Source organism: Heterodontus francisci, chromosome 2 (assembly GCF_036365525.1).
Source record: "Heterodontus francisci isolate sHetFra1 chromosome 2, sHetFra1.hap1, whole genome shotgun sequence".
Lineage (NCBI taxonomy): Eukaryota > Metazoa > Chordata > Chondrichthyes > Heterodontiformes > Heterodontidae > Heterodontus > Heterodontus francisci.
The window spans coordinates 156,654,168-156,669,132 of record NC_090372.1 but is presented as its reverse complement, the minus strand read 5'-3'; the positions used below and the strand labels follow the sequence as shown (position 1 = coordinate 156,669,132).

Sequence of the window (14,965 nt, the reverse complement as noted above, 5' to 3'; positions counted from 1 at the left end):
TTATTTTAAACTGACCAGATTGATAATTCTAGGGCTGTTTGGGTAAACTTCACGTAGGTACTATTTGTTGTTTATATGATCAACTATAAGTTCTGTTTTATATTCCAAGATCATGGTTCATCTTTTTATGGGCTATTTCCAAGCCTTTGATTTTACATTTTTGTAAGTTCATTGTTTGAAAAGGAATTGACTTGCATTTATATAGCACCTTTCACAACCCCAGGACATACCAAAATGCTTTCCAGCAAATTAAGTACTCCTGAAGTGTAGTCGCTGTTGTAATGTAAGTAAATATGTTAGCAAATTTGCACACAGAAAAGTCCTAGAAAACTCATTGAGATAGGTGATCAATTAATTTTTGTTTTGATTGATATGCCTGAGGAATAAATATTGGCAAGGACATTGAAAGAACTCCCATGCTCTTCTTTGAATCGTGTTATGGAATTTTTTGTTCCATCTGACAGAGCAGACAAGGCCTCAGTTTAATGCTTCATGCAAAAGATGGCATCTCCAACAGCACACGTCTCCCTCAGTACTACACTGAAGTGTCAACCTGGATTATGTGCTTAAGTTGCTGGAGTGGATTTGAACCCATGACCTTCTGTATAATAGATGAGAATACCACCAGTGAGTTATGGCTGACACCTTTGGACTGCAAACACTTTAACTGGAGTGTTTAAGATCACCTACTTTAAAGAGTGTTTAATGAAGTAATTGTGGCAAGTTGTCATAGCAGCAGCAATCTTTCTAGAATCTTGCTAATAAGCCAAGTGTGCGAAGACCATAATCAGACTTATGAAGTAATGAGCACAGCCAGAAAAGGAATTAGTCACTCTGTGATATATTATGTAAGGAATTTGTTGTGCTCCACAACAAGGTGTAGCTAATAAGTTTCTGTTATTGCTTTGATTAGTATTATTGCAAATGCCTAATCTTGACATCAAATCTAATTTACTAGAATGATGCAAAAAAGAGAAAAACAAAACACTTGGAAAAAACATAAGGCAATAGTTGATTTATTAATCATTTCCAATGTCATGACATTATTTCCATGTAATATCTCTGATAATTTGTGCAGATAATATTTGATGAGAGACAATACTATGAAGAAAGTTGTCATACTGATGCCTCTTGAGCCATTTCATAAGCTGTGCAATGATTTAGTACATGTTTATAGTTGAAATTTATCCTAATAGCCCATTTGCATCACAAGATTGCCTCAACCTTGGAGGCACCCCTGTGTAAAGTGATATCAGTGCCAAGGGAGGCACCAAGACTCTCCTTGGGAGTGGATTTTGCCAACACCACAAAATATAAATAGGTGTTGCAGCAACACACAAGTTGTGGCTGTCAAGCTGGATTGACTGCCCATTGCGTGTTAATTGTGTATCAATTGTTTGATTATATGCAAGTGGAGGGCTTTGAGTGACAGTAAATGTACTCATTACATGTTTGTAATCCTTTTGCAGTGAATAAATGTGAAACTGAGTAAAGATAGGTTCCAACATTATCCTTCCATAACAAGCTTTCTGGAGTTTTACATGGTAGCAGAGGATGGTTGCCTAAAGCTGAAGATTGGAAACTAGGATTTTTTTTTACATAGAAAACTAAAATCTCACAGGTTATTGTAGGAAATATGGCAGAAAGCAAGTATAATTTGTTAGGGGATGATTACCCTCCAATGTTCTCTGAGTCTGAACCATATATTTGACCAGTGAAAGAATGAAGTGGATATCTGGACACGGATCCCATCTCTACGAAAAAGGAAACAAGGTATGACCTTGGTGTTGTCACTTCCTACCAAAAGTAAAATCAGAAGTAAAGTGTTTTGTGAACTGGATGCTTGTCAGTTGGATACTGATGAAGGGTTGGATCTTCTGTTAGAATTCTTGGATGAAACTTACAAGAACGATGACCTATTGAATGCATAAGAGGCATGGTCAGACTTTGATAGATTTCGGAAAACAGATGGTTATTCAATGGAGGAATATATCATGGACTTTAACACTGTATAGAAGATTGAGGAAATTCAATTTGGAGGTCCCTGGCTCAGTGCTAGAATTTAAATTGCTAGATTGTGCTAGGGTGTCACATATCAACAGACCCCTGGTCCTAACTGGGGTTCGGTTCTTGGACAAAGACTCCCTGTGGATCAAATGTCTGCTACCTTAAAGAAGTTCCTAGCGAAACAGTCATTTCCTGCAGCCCTGGTAGAACAAACAGGACATTCTGCGGTGACACAATGAATAGAGGACTCAACATTTACTAGATTTCGAAATGGTCCAGGTACTGGAAGCAGGCATAAGTACAGGGTTAAAGACAAGAGGAATGAGGATGGGAAATCACCTTTAGAAGTTCTGACTCTTACAGTGGAAGACAGAATTGGAACAACAATCATAGGTGAATGAATCCCAGGAATGCCCACGGAGCAGTTAATAGGTGCTTCAGATGTGACTCAAACTATCATTATGCAATGAACTGCCCTAAGCGAGGGGCAGAGTCCTCGATATAACACATGAATAAGAGAATTCTGAGGCAGAAGAGGATGATACTGATAAATCTGGATGAATTGTATTAGGAGTTTTAGTCCTGTGCTGAATGTGTTAGTTGTGGATTTGTTCAACTGTCCTATATTGGATAGTGCTTACACATCGACAGTCTGTGGAGCTGATTGGATACAATGTTAACTGGGTTCACTTAGTAGTGAGGATCGATGCAAATTTAAGGAGTATCAAGGTACTACCAGCTTTAGGTTTGGTGATGACAACACATTGAAGTCACTGAAGGGAGGAGTAATTCCATGTGAAATAGCTGAAGTAAGTGACTTTATCAGTACAGATGTAGGCCGGAGTTTTACGCCATCCCAATGAGCCGGATGGTGGTAGGGGGTGACGTATAATGGAGCAGGAGGCTCTGGGAGGCTTTCCTGACCCGCTTCCGCCTCTGCCCCCCCTTTTATGTAGGGAGGGGGGGTGCGGAAAATGGCCCACCCGCCCCAGGCCAATCAAAGCCCTTATTTGGCCACTTAATGGCCACTTAAGAGCCTTTGCCCGCCTCCAAGCAGATTTTATGCATGGCAAGCGGGTGTCCTGATGCCTGGAAAAGCCGCCTGGGAAAAGCAGGCAGCTTCCGATCATCTTGGTGGGGGGCCCTACTTATCGGGCACAGAATGCTTGATGGAGGCCCGCCCCCGCTACCGCAAGCACTTTGAAGATCCAACACACCCTCGTTCCCACATTCCCCCCAAATGATCACGCTTGCCTCGGCGAGGCAACCAAAACTTACCTGGACTCCCAGCTCCATGTCTTCCTCCGCAGTCGGTTGGACTGCAGTCCCAGCAGTGGCCACCGCTCCCGGTGGTACTGCTGGGACTAACAGCTGCTGGCCCGCTGATTGTGCAGCAGCTCAATGAGGCGGGACTTCCTCCCTCAAGCGGGCGGAAGTCCCGCCTCGTAACAATTAAAGCCTGGGGACCCGTAAAATGCAGGTCGGATCCCCAGGCGAGGCAGCAGCGGGCTCACCTCCGACCTTTCAGTCTGTGGCCAGCTCCCGTACACCCAATGTGAAATACCGGCCATAGTCTCCAGTGAGATACTTTTACTGTGGAGTAAGCCTTCAATGAAAAAGGCACAAATGAAACTTGATATGGAGCATGATATAAGGCAATTGTTTTTGGAAAGTCAGTGAATTTGCAGTTTACCCAGTCAAGATATTATTGTAAACCCTTAACAAAACCTGATGTTTCTAGTCAGAGTGTTGGCACAGTGTTAATGGCATCAGGTGTTAAGAATCAGAGAGATAAAAAGCAAACTGTCTTAAAGTTACACAGACAATTTTCTCACCCTTTTTGTCAGAGATTAAAAACCCTGCTAAAGGATGCGGGTGTAATTGATGAAGAAAGAGTATACGGGAATAATAGAAGAGATTAGTGAAAAGTGTGAAATCTGTAAAATGTATCGGAGGACACCATCATGTCCTATTGTCAGCCTTCCATTGGCACATGACTTTAACGAGGTAGTTGCCATGGATTTAAAGGTGTGGGACAAAGACAAGAATATTTTCATTCTACATTTTATAGACCTAGCAACTAGATTTAGTTTTTCTACAATAATAAATAGCAAGGACAGAAGAATGATTATGGATAGAATTATGGAGAAATTGATAGGGACTGGACTTGGAGCACCAGCTAAGTTTCTGACTGATAATGGAGGGGAATTTGCCAACGACGAGTTCAGAGACATATGTGAAAACATGAACATTATGGTTATGAATACTGCAGCTGAAAGTCCTTTCAGCAATTGGCTCTGAAAGGAATCACGCAGTTGTTAATGAAATGCTGCATAAAACCTTAGCTATCTAGCCAATTGCAAGTCGACAACTGCCCTGGCATGAGCGGTTCATGCAAAGAATTTGCTTCAGATGGTTGGAGGATATAGTCCCTGTCAATTGGTCTATGGGCATAATCCCAAATTGCCTTCTGTACTGTGCAACAGTCCTCCTGCTCTGGAAGGTACTACAATTAGTTCCATTTTTTCTGCATATTTGAATGCTTTACATGCAGGCAAATGGGCTTTCATCAGGCTGAGGTCTTTGACAAAATTCATAGAGCTCTGAGGTATCTGAGGCCATCTGAAGCAAAATCTGGAGAAATGTGTACTGAAGTTCCCATCCTTAGGTGACTCAAAGAACATAAAGCTAATCATTTTTAGTGATGCTTCACATGCTAATCTTGCTGATGGGGGTTCAAGTGCAGCTGGTTTCATAATATTTCTCATGGGTGAAAATGGGAAATGTTGTCCTTTAGCTTGGGAGGCTAAGAAAATAAAATGGATCATTAAAAGCACTTTAGCTGCAGAAACACTGGGTCTTGTGGAGACAGTGGACATGGGGTGCTATTTGTCAAATATTTTGGGTGAAATTCTGAACAAGGGACATATTGAAGATATGATATCCATTGAATGTTATGTGGATAATTGTTCTTTGTGGGACAATGTACACTCTACAAAAAGTGTGACTGAGAAAAGACTATGTATCGACCTTGCTGGATTGAAACAAATGCTGGAGAGAAAGGAAATCTCCAAACTTAAATGGGGAGATGCAAGTCTTCAGCTATCCGATTGTTTCACAAAAAGAAATGCTAGTATAAAGCTAGAGGAGGGGCGTCTCACCATGTAATACTTTGTACCCAATATTGAATTTATTTTAAAATGTTCTTTGAACATGTTAATAATTAATACCTAATATGGAATTTATTTTGAAATGTTGTTTGACCATATTAATCCACGGTGTATTATAAAAGAAAGAAGGGAATCTATTAATCAATTGTTTGATTATATGCAGGTGGAGGGTTCTGAGTGAGGAGCTACATGTTTGTAATCCTTTTACTCTGTACAATAAACGTGAAACTGAGTAAAGATAGGCTCCAGCATTATCCTTCCATCACAAGCTTTCTGGAGTTTAACATTGGGGCCAACTTGGACTTTTGGAGTTGCTGGTCTTCATCACATAGCTGTGCCAGACATTGGTGAAGACCCCAGACAGACTGGTAAAGTTGTTGACATGACTTTCCTAACTGTACATCAGAGATTTACAAATGAGTCAAATTTCTATATTTGAGTTGCAGCATTAACGATACATGGCATCTTGATGACATTAGCTGGAAAGTTCTTGATGAACTAGAATGAACACATGTAGGTTGCCATCAACTCACCTGGTCTGGAAACTTGCTGGGAAGTCATGGGGGAGCACCGCCAGAACACTTCACACTGCAATAGCGGCAGAGTGTACTCTGATGTATAATGTAGGATACTGCCTCAAGGTCTTGCAGCCACCACACAAGGATGTCACCACTGTCAGGGTGCTTACATCCACTCCAACTGAGTGGCTCCTGGTGCTGTCTCGCATTGCTCTGCCTGCCATTCACTGCAATGACATCATGCTCTGTGAGATAGAAAAAGTCATGAACTTCACCAGCTTTCTCATTCAGGAAGACTTGAAAAATCTACCCTAGAAAGTGCTTAAATTCATGTCAGCCATTCTGGGAACTAGCAGTTAATATTTATACAGCTGGTATCAACCCACTGCCCCACAACCCACTACAGATGGACACAATCATGGAATGCATGCATCTTAAAATCCAACACCTCATCACTGACCTAACAGCAGAGGGCCCTGGCTTCAATTGCCCTCAAAACATTGGACAATGATCAACCAAATCTGCACAGGGCATGGATGATGTGGCCACCCTCTCCGTAAGTGCGAGACAAGGGACGCACAAAGTGCAAATGTAGCCGTGAGTGCCAGTCCTAGGAACACATCACATCAACATGCCCACTCAGATATGTTGTGGGAGGCACAGTGGCGCAGTGGTTAGCACTACAGCCTCACAGCTCCAGCGACCCGGGTTCAATTCTGGGTACTGCCTGTGTGGAGTTTGCAAGTTCTCCCTGTGTCTTCGTGGGTTTCCTCTGGGTGCTCCGGTTTCCTCCCACATGCCAAAGACTTGCAGGTTGATAGGTAAGTTGGGCATTATAAATTGCCCCTAGTATAGATAGGTGGTAGGGAAATATAGGGACAGGTGGGGATGTGGTAGGAATATGGAATTAGTGTCGGATTAGTATAAGTGGGTGGTTGATGGTCGGCACAGACTTGGTGGGCCGAAGGGCCTGTTTCAGTGCTGTATCTCTAAATAAAAATAAAAAAATAAATAAAATTTCTTCACTTGGCCTCTCAGGAGGTCATTGAATGGATAGCCAAACTCGACACTCCATTATAAGTTTTACCCATCATAGTAATGGTATGCTTGCTTTGTGTTTTCTGCTGGTGGAGCAAGAGAATTGTGAGCCTCATTAAGCCCACAGTTGAGAGGGGAAGTCCATGGGCAGGATTTTCCTTCCAGGGGTAGGAAACAGACATCAGGACTGTTTACAGGTCCCGATTCCACCTCTGGGGGAAGCAGTCACAGCTTGCAATTTTTAGGCAGGGGGTTACTGTAAATTGGCTAGAGGGCGGTTTGGGCAGCCAATTAGCAGCTGCAGGGGTGGGTACTGAGGTGGGACTGAAAGGGAGCAGGCATGATTTAAACCCAGCACACCAGCTATTACAGAGGCTGCTGTTTCAAAGATTTACTTGCTGGAATAAAAATTTAGTAGGAGAAGCAGAGGGCTGGAACTTGGTGCAGCACTGTCGTTCGTTTTGCAGATGTCGACCTGCTGGTCGTCCTTGAGGCAGTGAGGGAGAAGCGGGAGGTTCTTTTCTCAGAGGGTGGCAGAAGAAGGGTATCCTCCCAGACCAAGCAGACCAGGATCAAGGAGACAGTGAGCAGATGGAGTGTGGTCTGTAGGAACTGGGTCCAGTACAGGAAGACGTTCAATGACTTTATTTGCTCTGGCAATGTGAGTGCAATGTCGAACCTGCAGGACAGGCCTCAGGGTGCTCAACATTTTGCATACACACCAGCTGAGGTGCCTGCGGGCACATGCTTCTCCTGAACATAGTAGAAACGTGTGCCCAGGGTACTTACTGACCCCTCAGCAAGGCCCAGAGTCATAGTTCTGCTGAGGACCTGATAGCATTGATACATGCAGCTTCTTATGCATTGACATTGGCAGTATCTCTCTCTTTATTGTGCTTGCAGGAGAAAAGGTATGTAATGGCTGCGAGAGGGCCCATAGAGCAGGAGAGGTTCACTACCTACACATCATCACCTCAATAGAGATCGCCAGGGTTGCTGACGAAGAGCAAATCTGGGAAGGCGAGATGGGCATCCCTGGTAGAGAGGACGAATAGAGACTGCAATGCATTCATTAAGGAAGTGCATTGAGCTCCTGCCCATCCGACAGCATGTGGAAGACTGAGCTGCATTGAGAAGTCTCAGCACTGCAAAGACTTCTACTCTTAAAGACTAGTTCTGAAGATTTCTTCACAGGTGCTGACATCAAGGTAGGAAGACCAATTTCTGCACCATCGCCGGGCCAAGCACTGCCAGAACAGAGCTTAGACCAAGCACCATCACACCTTACAAGTGTACCCTCTGCCACTGTAGATATAGTTACTTCCGTGGGTCCTTGCGCACCCTTTCAATGGGATGGCACTCGGTGATGAGCACGTCAGTGTGCAAGAGGAGGTGACAGAGGCAGAGGCAGCTGTGGGCAGTCCCCTTTGGAGGATGGAGGACAGCGACAGCCCTGCTCAGCTGGGCACAGATGCAGGGCCTCAGGAGTCATAGGAAAGGAGGCGCTACCTGGACCAGCAACTACAGATGTGCTACTAGAGGCAGTGCAGGGGCATGGGCTGAGAATGGAGGAGTCCATTCAGCTCATATGCACCACCGTGGCTCAGGACTTTGAGCACATGAGCTCCTCCATTGAGAGAGTGGCCAACCTCATGGAGAGCCATATGCAGCAGCACTTGGAGTACATGCAGGAACTGTGCACTGACATTCACAGGATGCATGACATACTATGTAGCCTTGACCAGTCAGTGGTGCTGATGGCGCAGAGATGTCTGGAGGGGATGCCAGTTGCACCTCAGCTGGTGGTCCCCTCCAGCTATCCAGAATGCCAACACTGAGACTGTCACTGAGGAGAATGAGGGTGCCACCCCTCGCAGGGCACCATCATCATCAGTGTTCTCCTTGGCTCCTCTGACTGAGGGATCATCTGTGCAGCAGGGCCCAGTGATGGAGGCTGCCACTGCAATGACACCAGTGCAGCAGTGCCCCAACGGGCAGATCCACAATGACGATGACCGCAGGTGTATCTCAGCTGCAAGCCGAGGCAAGTGAGCAGGTTGCCTCCACCTCATCTGATGCCACAAGGGGAGCACTGTGTAGAAGTGGCCAAGAGCGGAGGCTATCACGTTGGACAGAGCACTGAGTGGGTCACTGAGGTGTCAATCCCATGAACTGTGCACTTTGAGCACCATGTAAATATTGACACATGAAGCCAGACATATGAGCATCCTTTTATTAATGGTAGTACAGGATAAAAGGGATGAAGTGGTGAAGGGGAGCAAGGTTCCATGAAGAGTGGCAGTGAAACCTCTGAGCAGATGTACATCCTCTATTGGTGGTAAGAGTTGAGTTGTTCCAGGCTGCGTATTCAATGGTAGTGTTAGCACAGGCATCTCAGAGTGAGATCCATACCATGGCAGTTCCTCCTGGGTCAGAGGGGCTCAGCTGAATCAGATGATCCCTGACATTAATGGCATCCTGATGAGAGCCTCGAGCCCTACATCAGGCCCGGCCATGTCACTGTGAAGCCGGACCACCTCAGTGTTCTGCATCTTCCTCCTTCTCTTCCACTTCCTGTTCATCCTCTTCCTCTGATGGGCTGTGTCCATCCAGCGCTTCACCTTCTTCAAGGTCCACACGTCTGTGGAGGGCAATGTTATGGAGAGCGCAGCAGACCACCACCATGTGTGAGAGCCTTGCAGGAGAGTACTGCAGGGCATCACCCGACCAGTTCTGGCACCTGAACCCCATCTCAGAGGCCCAATGACCTGCTCAATGGTGATCCTAGTGAGCTTTGGTTGTACCTCTATGTCAGTTTCTCGGAGAGGGATAAGTAGCCATCTCTTCAAGGGATATCCCTTGTCCACTAAAATCCATCCACGGAGTTTGAGGGGTGGAATGAAGAGCTGCAATACCCTGGACTGCCTAAGGATGAATGAGTCATGGCAGCCACCAGGTAAATGAGCGCACGCATGGAGGAAGCTCTTATTGTGTTTGCAGACCAGTTGGACATTGAGGGAATGGAAGCCCTTTCTGTTGATGGATGTCACTGGCCAGTCACTGAGTGCCTTGATGGCCAAATTGGTGCAATTGATGGGACCCTGCACCTGGAGGGAATCCAGCAATGAATGCGAAACCCAATGCCCTCTGTGCCTGCGAGCGTACGTCTGTCTGGAATGTTGCAACCAGGTAATCAGTGGCCTGTGAGATGCAATGGTGTGTGTAGTATAATGTGCATAAGCTGTTGCTGAGTAGATTATGTATGTAGACCTTAAGCATCATCACAGGATTTATTTTATTTATTCTTTCATGGGAGGCGGGCGTCGCTGGCAAGGCCAGGATTTGTTGCCCATCCCTAATTGACCTTGACAACTGAATGGCTTGCTTGGGCATTTCAGAGGGCAGTTAAGAATCAACCACATTGCTATGGGTCTGGAGTCACATGTAGGCCAGACCGGTGTTACGGCCAGGTGAGAAAGGTGTCTAAGGGTCCCTCTCAGCTTTCACCTGGTCTTACCATAACAGGGTTTAGTTCGAAACACACCATGTTTTTAGCTCCCCCTTGGTGAATCCTTGTTCACCGCTTTCCAATTATAAGGCAAAGAAACCAGCACAAACAGGTTTTCATAGGTTTCAAGAAGAAAAGTTGAAATTTATTAAACTGAAACTTAAACTCTCATTCAGTTAACACCAAGGATACATGACGCTCCCACGCTAGCATGCATATGTGATACACACATGCAAATAGAGACAGAAAAGAGCAGAAGAAAAAAAAAGTGGAGAGGTTTGAGGCAATATCTGAAGAGTTGTTGTTACAGTTCTTCAAGCTCACTGTAGAGTCCTTGATTGTCGGTAGATCTTGCTTTTCATTGGGGCCCAGTATTCTTCTCAATCTTTGTTCGCTGTAGGAGACTTTTCTCTCTTGGGGTTCATGTGGCTTCAGTGGATTCAGAGGCTTGTGAGAAAGAGATGGGAGCAGACAGGAGAGATTTTTTCAGTCCAAAAGCAAACGGACATTCTGAGTTCAAACTGTTTGTACAATGGCGGCAGGTTGCGCAGTGGTTAGTACCGCAGCTTCACAGCTCCAGTGACCCGTGTTCAATTCTGGGTACTGCCTGTGCAGAGTTTGCAGGTTCTCCCTGTGACAGCGTGGGTTTTGGCCGGGTGCTCCGGTTTTCTCCCACAGCCAAAGACTTGCAGGTTGGTAGGTAAATTGGCCATTGTAAATTGCCCCTAGTATAGGGAGGTGGTAGGAGACTATAGGGACAGGTGGGGATGTGGTAGGAATATGGGATTAGTGTAGGATTAGTATAAATGGGTGGTTGATGGTCGGCACTGACTCGGTGGGCCGAAGGGCCTGTTTCAGTGCTGTATCTCTAAATAAATAAATAAATTCAGAAAAACCCAGGTTGCCAAGCAGGTTAATCATGTGACTAACTGGTCTGACCACATCCTGGATTGTATCACCTTAGCAGTCTTTGGAATGCTCCTGTTACACGCATTACCTGGTGATCAAGGCCCATTGTGGGTTGAATGTGTCAGGGAGTGGTCCTTTGTCCTTCCAATCACCATCTGTTAATATGCAAATGTCTTTTCCAGCCACAGCTGATCTGTTTAACACATCCTTTCTTCACTCCAGTAACAGTTTAAAATCAATGTTCATGAAAAAATTAATGTGCCTCATTCTTGGCAGGTGGTTGGCATGATAGTAGGTAAGAATGGCAGGTTTCCTTTCCTGAAGGACATTAGATGGGTTTTTATGACAATCAATGATAGTTTCACGGCACCATTACTAAGACTAGCGTTTAATGCCAGATTTTAATTAATTACTTGAATTTAAATTCCACCAGCTGCCGTGTTGGGATTTGAACCCTTGGCCCCATGGCATTATTCTGGACCTCTGGATCACTAGTCCAATGACATTACCACTATGCCACCGTCTCCCTTATAATGTGATGTCACAAGTCTGAACCTCGTGTTGCTCAGTGTTCATCTAGATACCTTACAGATAAGACCCCTGTAAATAAATTCCTATTACTTCAACCCAAAGTCTAATATCCTCATTTAATATTAACAACACACTGACCAGTATAGTATATGGTGGCAGCGGTAAAAATGACTTTTGTAGGGTAAAGACAGAAGATATCAAAAACATCAGAGAGAAGCATGGAAAAGTCAATACGCTTACCAGAGAGCCTCAAGTGAGTGGCAGGTCCCAAACAGGCCGAGGCATGGCCGAGATGGATTCGACAGGTACCGTTCTGCATCAGGTCTAGTGGCATAACCAGATAGGGAACAGGTCAGTATTTTACTTTAAGCCATGGGAGACAGTGTGGATGACATTTTAACTACCCTGGGGATCGATGAAAAGGAAACCCCACATGGCGAAGAACTAAAAGTCTTGGAGGGATAGTTTAAGATCAGAAAGAATGTTTTCGTCGAAAGAGCAAAATTTAACAAACACACCCAAAAAGATGGTGAAAGTATCGATTCATTCAGTAATGCTCTTTACAAAATAGATGAGGATTGCGACTACGGGAGCTTGCAAGGAGAACTGATTCAGACCAGCTTCAGTTGAAAGATTATTTGACTTTGCGAAAAGCCATACTGTTGAGCACGCAGGCAAAGGTCCAAAAATGTAATCGACTACTAGTTTGGGAGGATTGGGGAGTCCAGCCTCAAACATTCTAGAATCAGTTGAGGCTGTGGAGAAGACAGAGAATAATGGTGCCAGAAAGCCCGAGAGGCAGGAAAGACATCTGCAGGCAACACTGAATTGCAGTAATTGTGGCCAGGAGTGGCATTGACAAGAAATTTCCCAGCCCGGGAAGCTGAATGTTTCTGGTGCAAAAGAAGGGGGCACTTTCAGTCGATCTGTTGCAGCAGGAAATAAATGCTGCAGACTAGCAAAAAAATAGATGAAATAAAAGAGAAACAAACAATCAATACTCCCTTCCTTGGGGAAGTACAAGAGAAAAACGTAGATTGCTGGGAAGCAGAAATCTTAACGGGAAAAATAAAACCAACTTCAAGTTAGATACAGGAGCAACAGTTTCAGTCCTGAAGGAAAGGCTGAGGAAAACCAACAAGAAATTATACAGGCCAGAAGGTATTCAATTACAGGTTGTAGGAGAAATACAAAAAACCATAACACACAGAAATAACACCATTCCAGAAACCCTATATGTTAAGAAAAAAACAAGCCTGTTCATTATTCAGTAAGGAAGCTTGTTTAGACTTACAGCTGTTATGCAGGGTAGAAGAGATCAAGGGACAAGAGAAGAAGGTCAGCGATTTTAGAGCTAACTTCCCCAAATTATTTGAAGGTTTAGGAAAATTAACAACAGAGTCTCACATTACTCTCAAAAAGAGGCAGAACCGGTATGTTTATTCACACCGAGTAAGGTCCAACATCCATTCCTGGAAAAGACGTAGAAAGAAATCGATGCCATGCTAAACCAAGGAGTTATTTCCACAGTAACTAAACCCACTAGGTAGTGCTAGTAAAAATAGATGAAATAAAAGAGAAACAAACTGAAAGAGTCAATACCTCAAACAAGTGAAAGAAGAACATGCTATGGCAGAATCATGAGAACCCTATAGTGTTACAGACCTGATGAATGAAGTCAGAGACTTGGGGGGTGGGGGGAGATGTAATATTATGGGCATAAGCATCATCACAGGATGTGATATCATGATTCTGAACCTCGTGTTGCTCAGTGTTCATGTAGATGCCTTCGAGATAAAAACCCTGTAAATAAACTCCAGTTACTTTGACCCAAAGTCTACTATCCTCATTTAATATTAACAGCACAATGACCAGTAAATTAGCGTGCTGACATTTGTTTGGTGCCACCTAGGTCCGCAGCTGATCCTTGGAAGAAGCCAGAGACCAAGAGTTCAAGGCCACAGTGACCTTGATGGCTACCAGCATGGCATGGTGACCAGTGGTGAGAGGTCTTTTGCGACAAGGGCACAAATTTCTGTGAGAGTTGCTGTCTCCTACAGCACTGGTTCTCGTTCATCTCAAGGTAGCTTTGTCTTCAGGTAGATCATATGCTGAGGGTATGACCTTCATTGCCTTCCTGCCCCTCATCCCTCTCCTCTGCCCTCCTGATGCCCAGGGCTCTACCCTTCCTGTAGAGGATGTTGCTGCTCATGACCACTGGACCCGAAATCTGAGAGCCGCACTCCCATTGCCAGCTGCTGCCTTCCATATGCTCAGGTGGTCTCCCAATTGTGTTTGTAAGCATTTGCCACCTCCTTTTATGTCCCAACAATGCCAGCAGGCTGCCGACTCCTGAGTGCTTATTGACCACTGTCCCTGCAACCTGCGCTGACCTGATGTGCCAATGGCCAAGTCCCCCGCTGTGCCATTCTCCCTTTCATGGGACCCCCTTAATTCCCTGGGCTGGCCATGACTGGCTCCCAACTGTGTATCTGCCTCCATGCACCTTGTCTGCCCCGATCCAGAGTGCAGCCAGTGCATCCCTGGCAAATCTGAACATGGCCCTCAATGAGCTCTCAATGAGCTCTTTAACTACCTTAGTTACTGTTATTAATGGATCGGGTGGGTTCTCTGGGTTGCCCTGTCCCTGCCCTTATGAAACATGCCAGCAGTGGGAACGGTGACGGGAAATTGGCACGCCGGCTGGTGCCAGTATTTTCATCCCACACCTGCCTCATTTCCCATCCGCGGCAGACCCTAATAATCCAGCCGTGTATGTGTGTTGCAGGCATGCCACTGCCTTCAGCTGTCACTTACCTTGACAAACTTCTTCAAGGTATTAAACCTCTTCCTCATCAGGAGGATGACTGTGAGAGAAACTGCATTCACCAGCTTGACCAGCCCTACCAGCAGCTTATTGAAGTGGGTGCTGCTTACATCCAGAAATGGCATGGCTCCTTATCATTGTATTCTCAGTATGACCTCTCAAGCTCTTTCAGAAAAGGGAACTATCTTCTCTTCTCCTTGGAAATTGGAAGATCCCTGGCTTACTTCAAGAACTTCTGCAGCAGAGGAAGCAGAATTGGCCGGTTTCTAGACAACAGGAAGTGCAGTTGCACGTATGCTTCTTGTAGGCTGCCAATAGGCCAGTTGTGTTTCCTCTGCTGCATATTGTGCTAAAGTGAGCCAGGAGCTGCACCTGCACATTTAGTGCCTACCCAGAAAATCCCAATCCCTGGCCTCTATGTGTTTGAGCGTGCAATTTCAATTACAGTGGGAACACA

At 45.0% G+C, this 14,965-nt stretch overlaps 1 long non-coding RNA gene across 1 annotated transcript; it reads right to left on the bottom strand.

Moving 5' to 3' along the window:
• Positions 1 to 1,010: 1,010 nt before the first annotated feature.
• Positions 1,011 to 14,740, bottom strand: LOC137347750 (uncharacterized). The gene is made up of 4 exons (XR_010969013.1): positions 14,499 to 14,740; positions 11,922 to 12,005; positions 5,711 to 5,940; positions 1,011 to 1,916 (listed from the first exon to the last, which is right to left on the bottom strand). It is a non-coding gene; the product is annotated as an uncharacterized lncRNA (long non-coding RNA).
• Between the last annotated feature and the right edge of the window lie 225 nt (positions 14,741 to 14,965).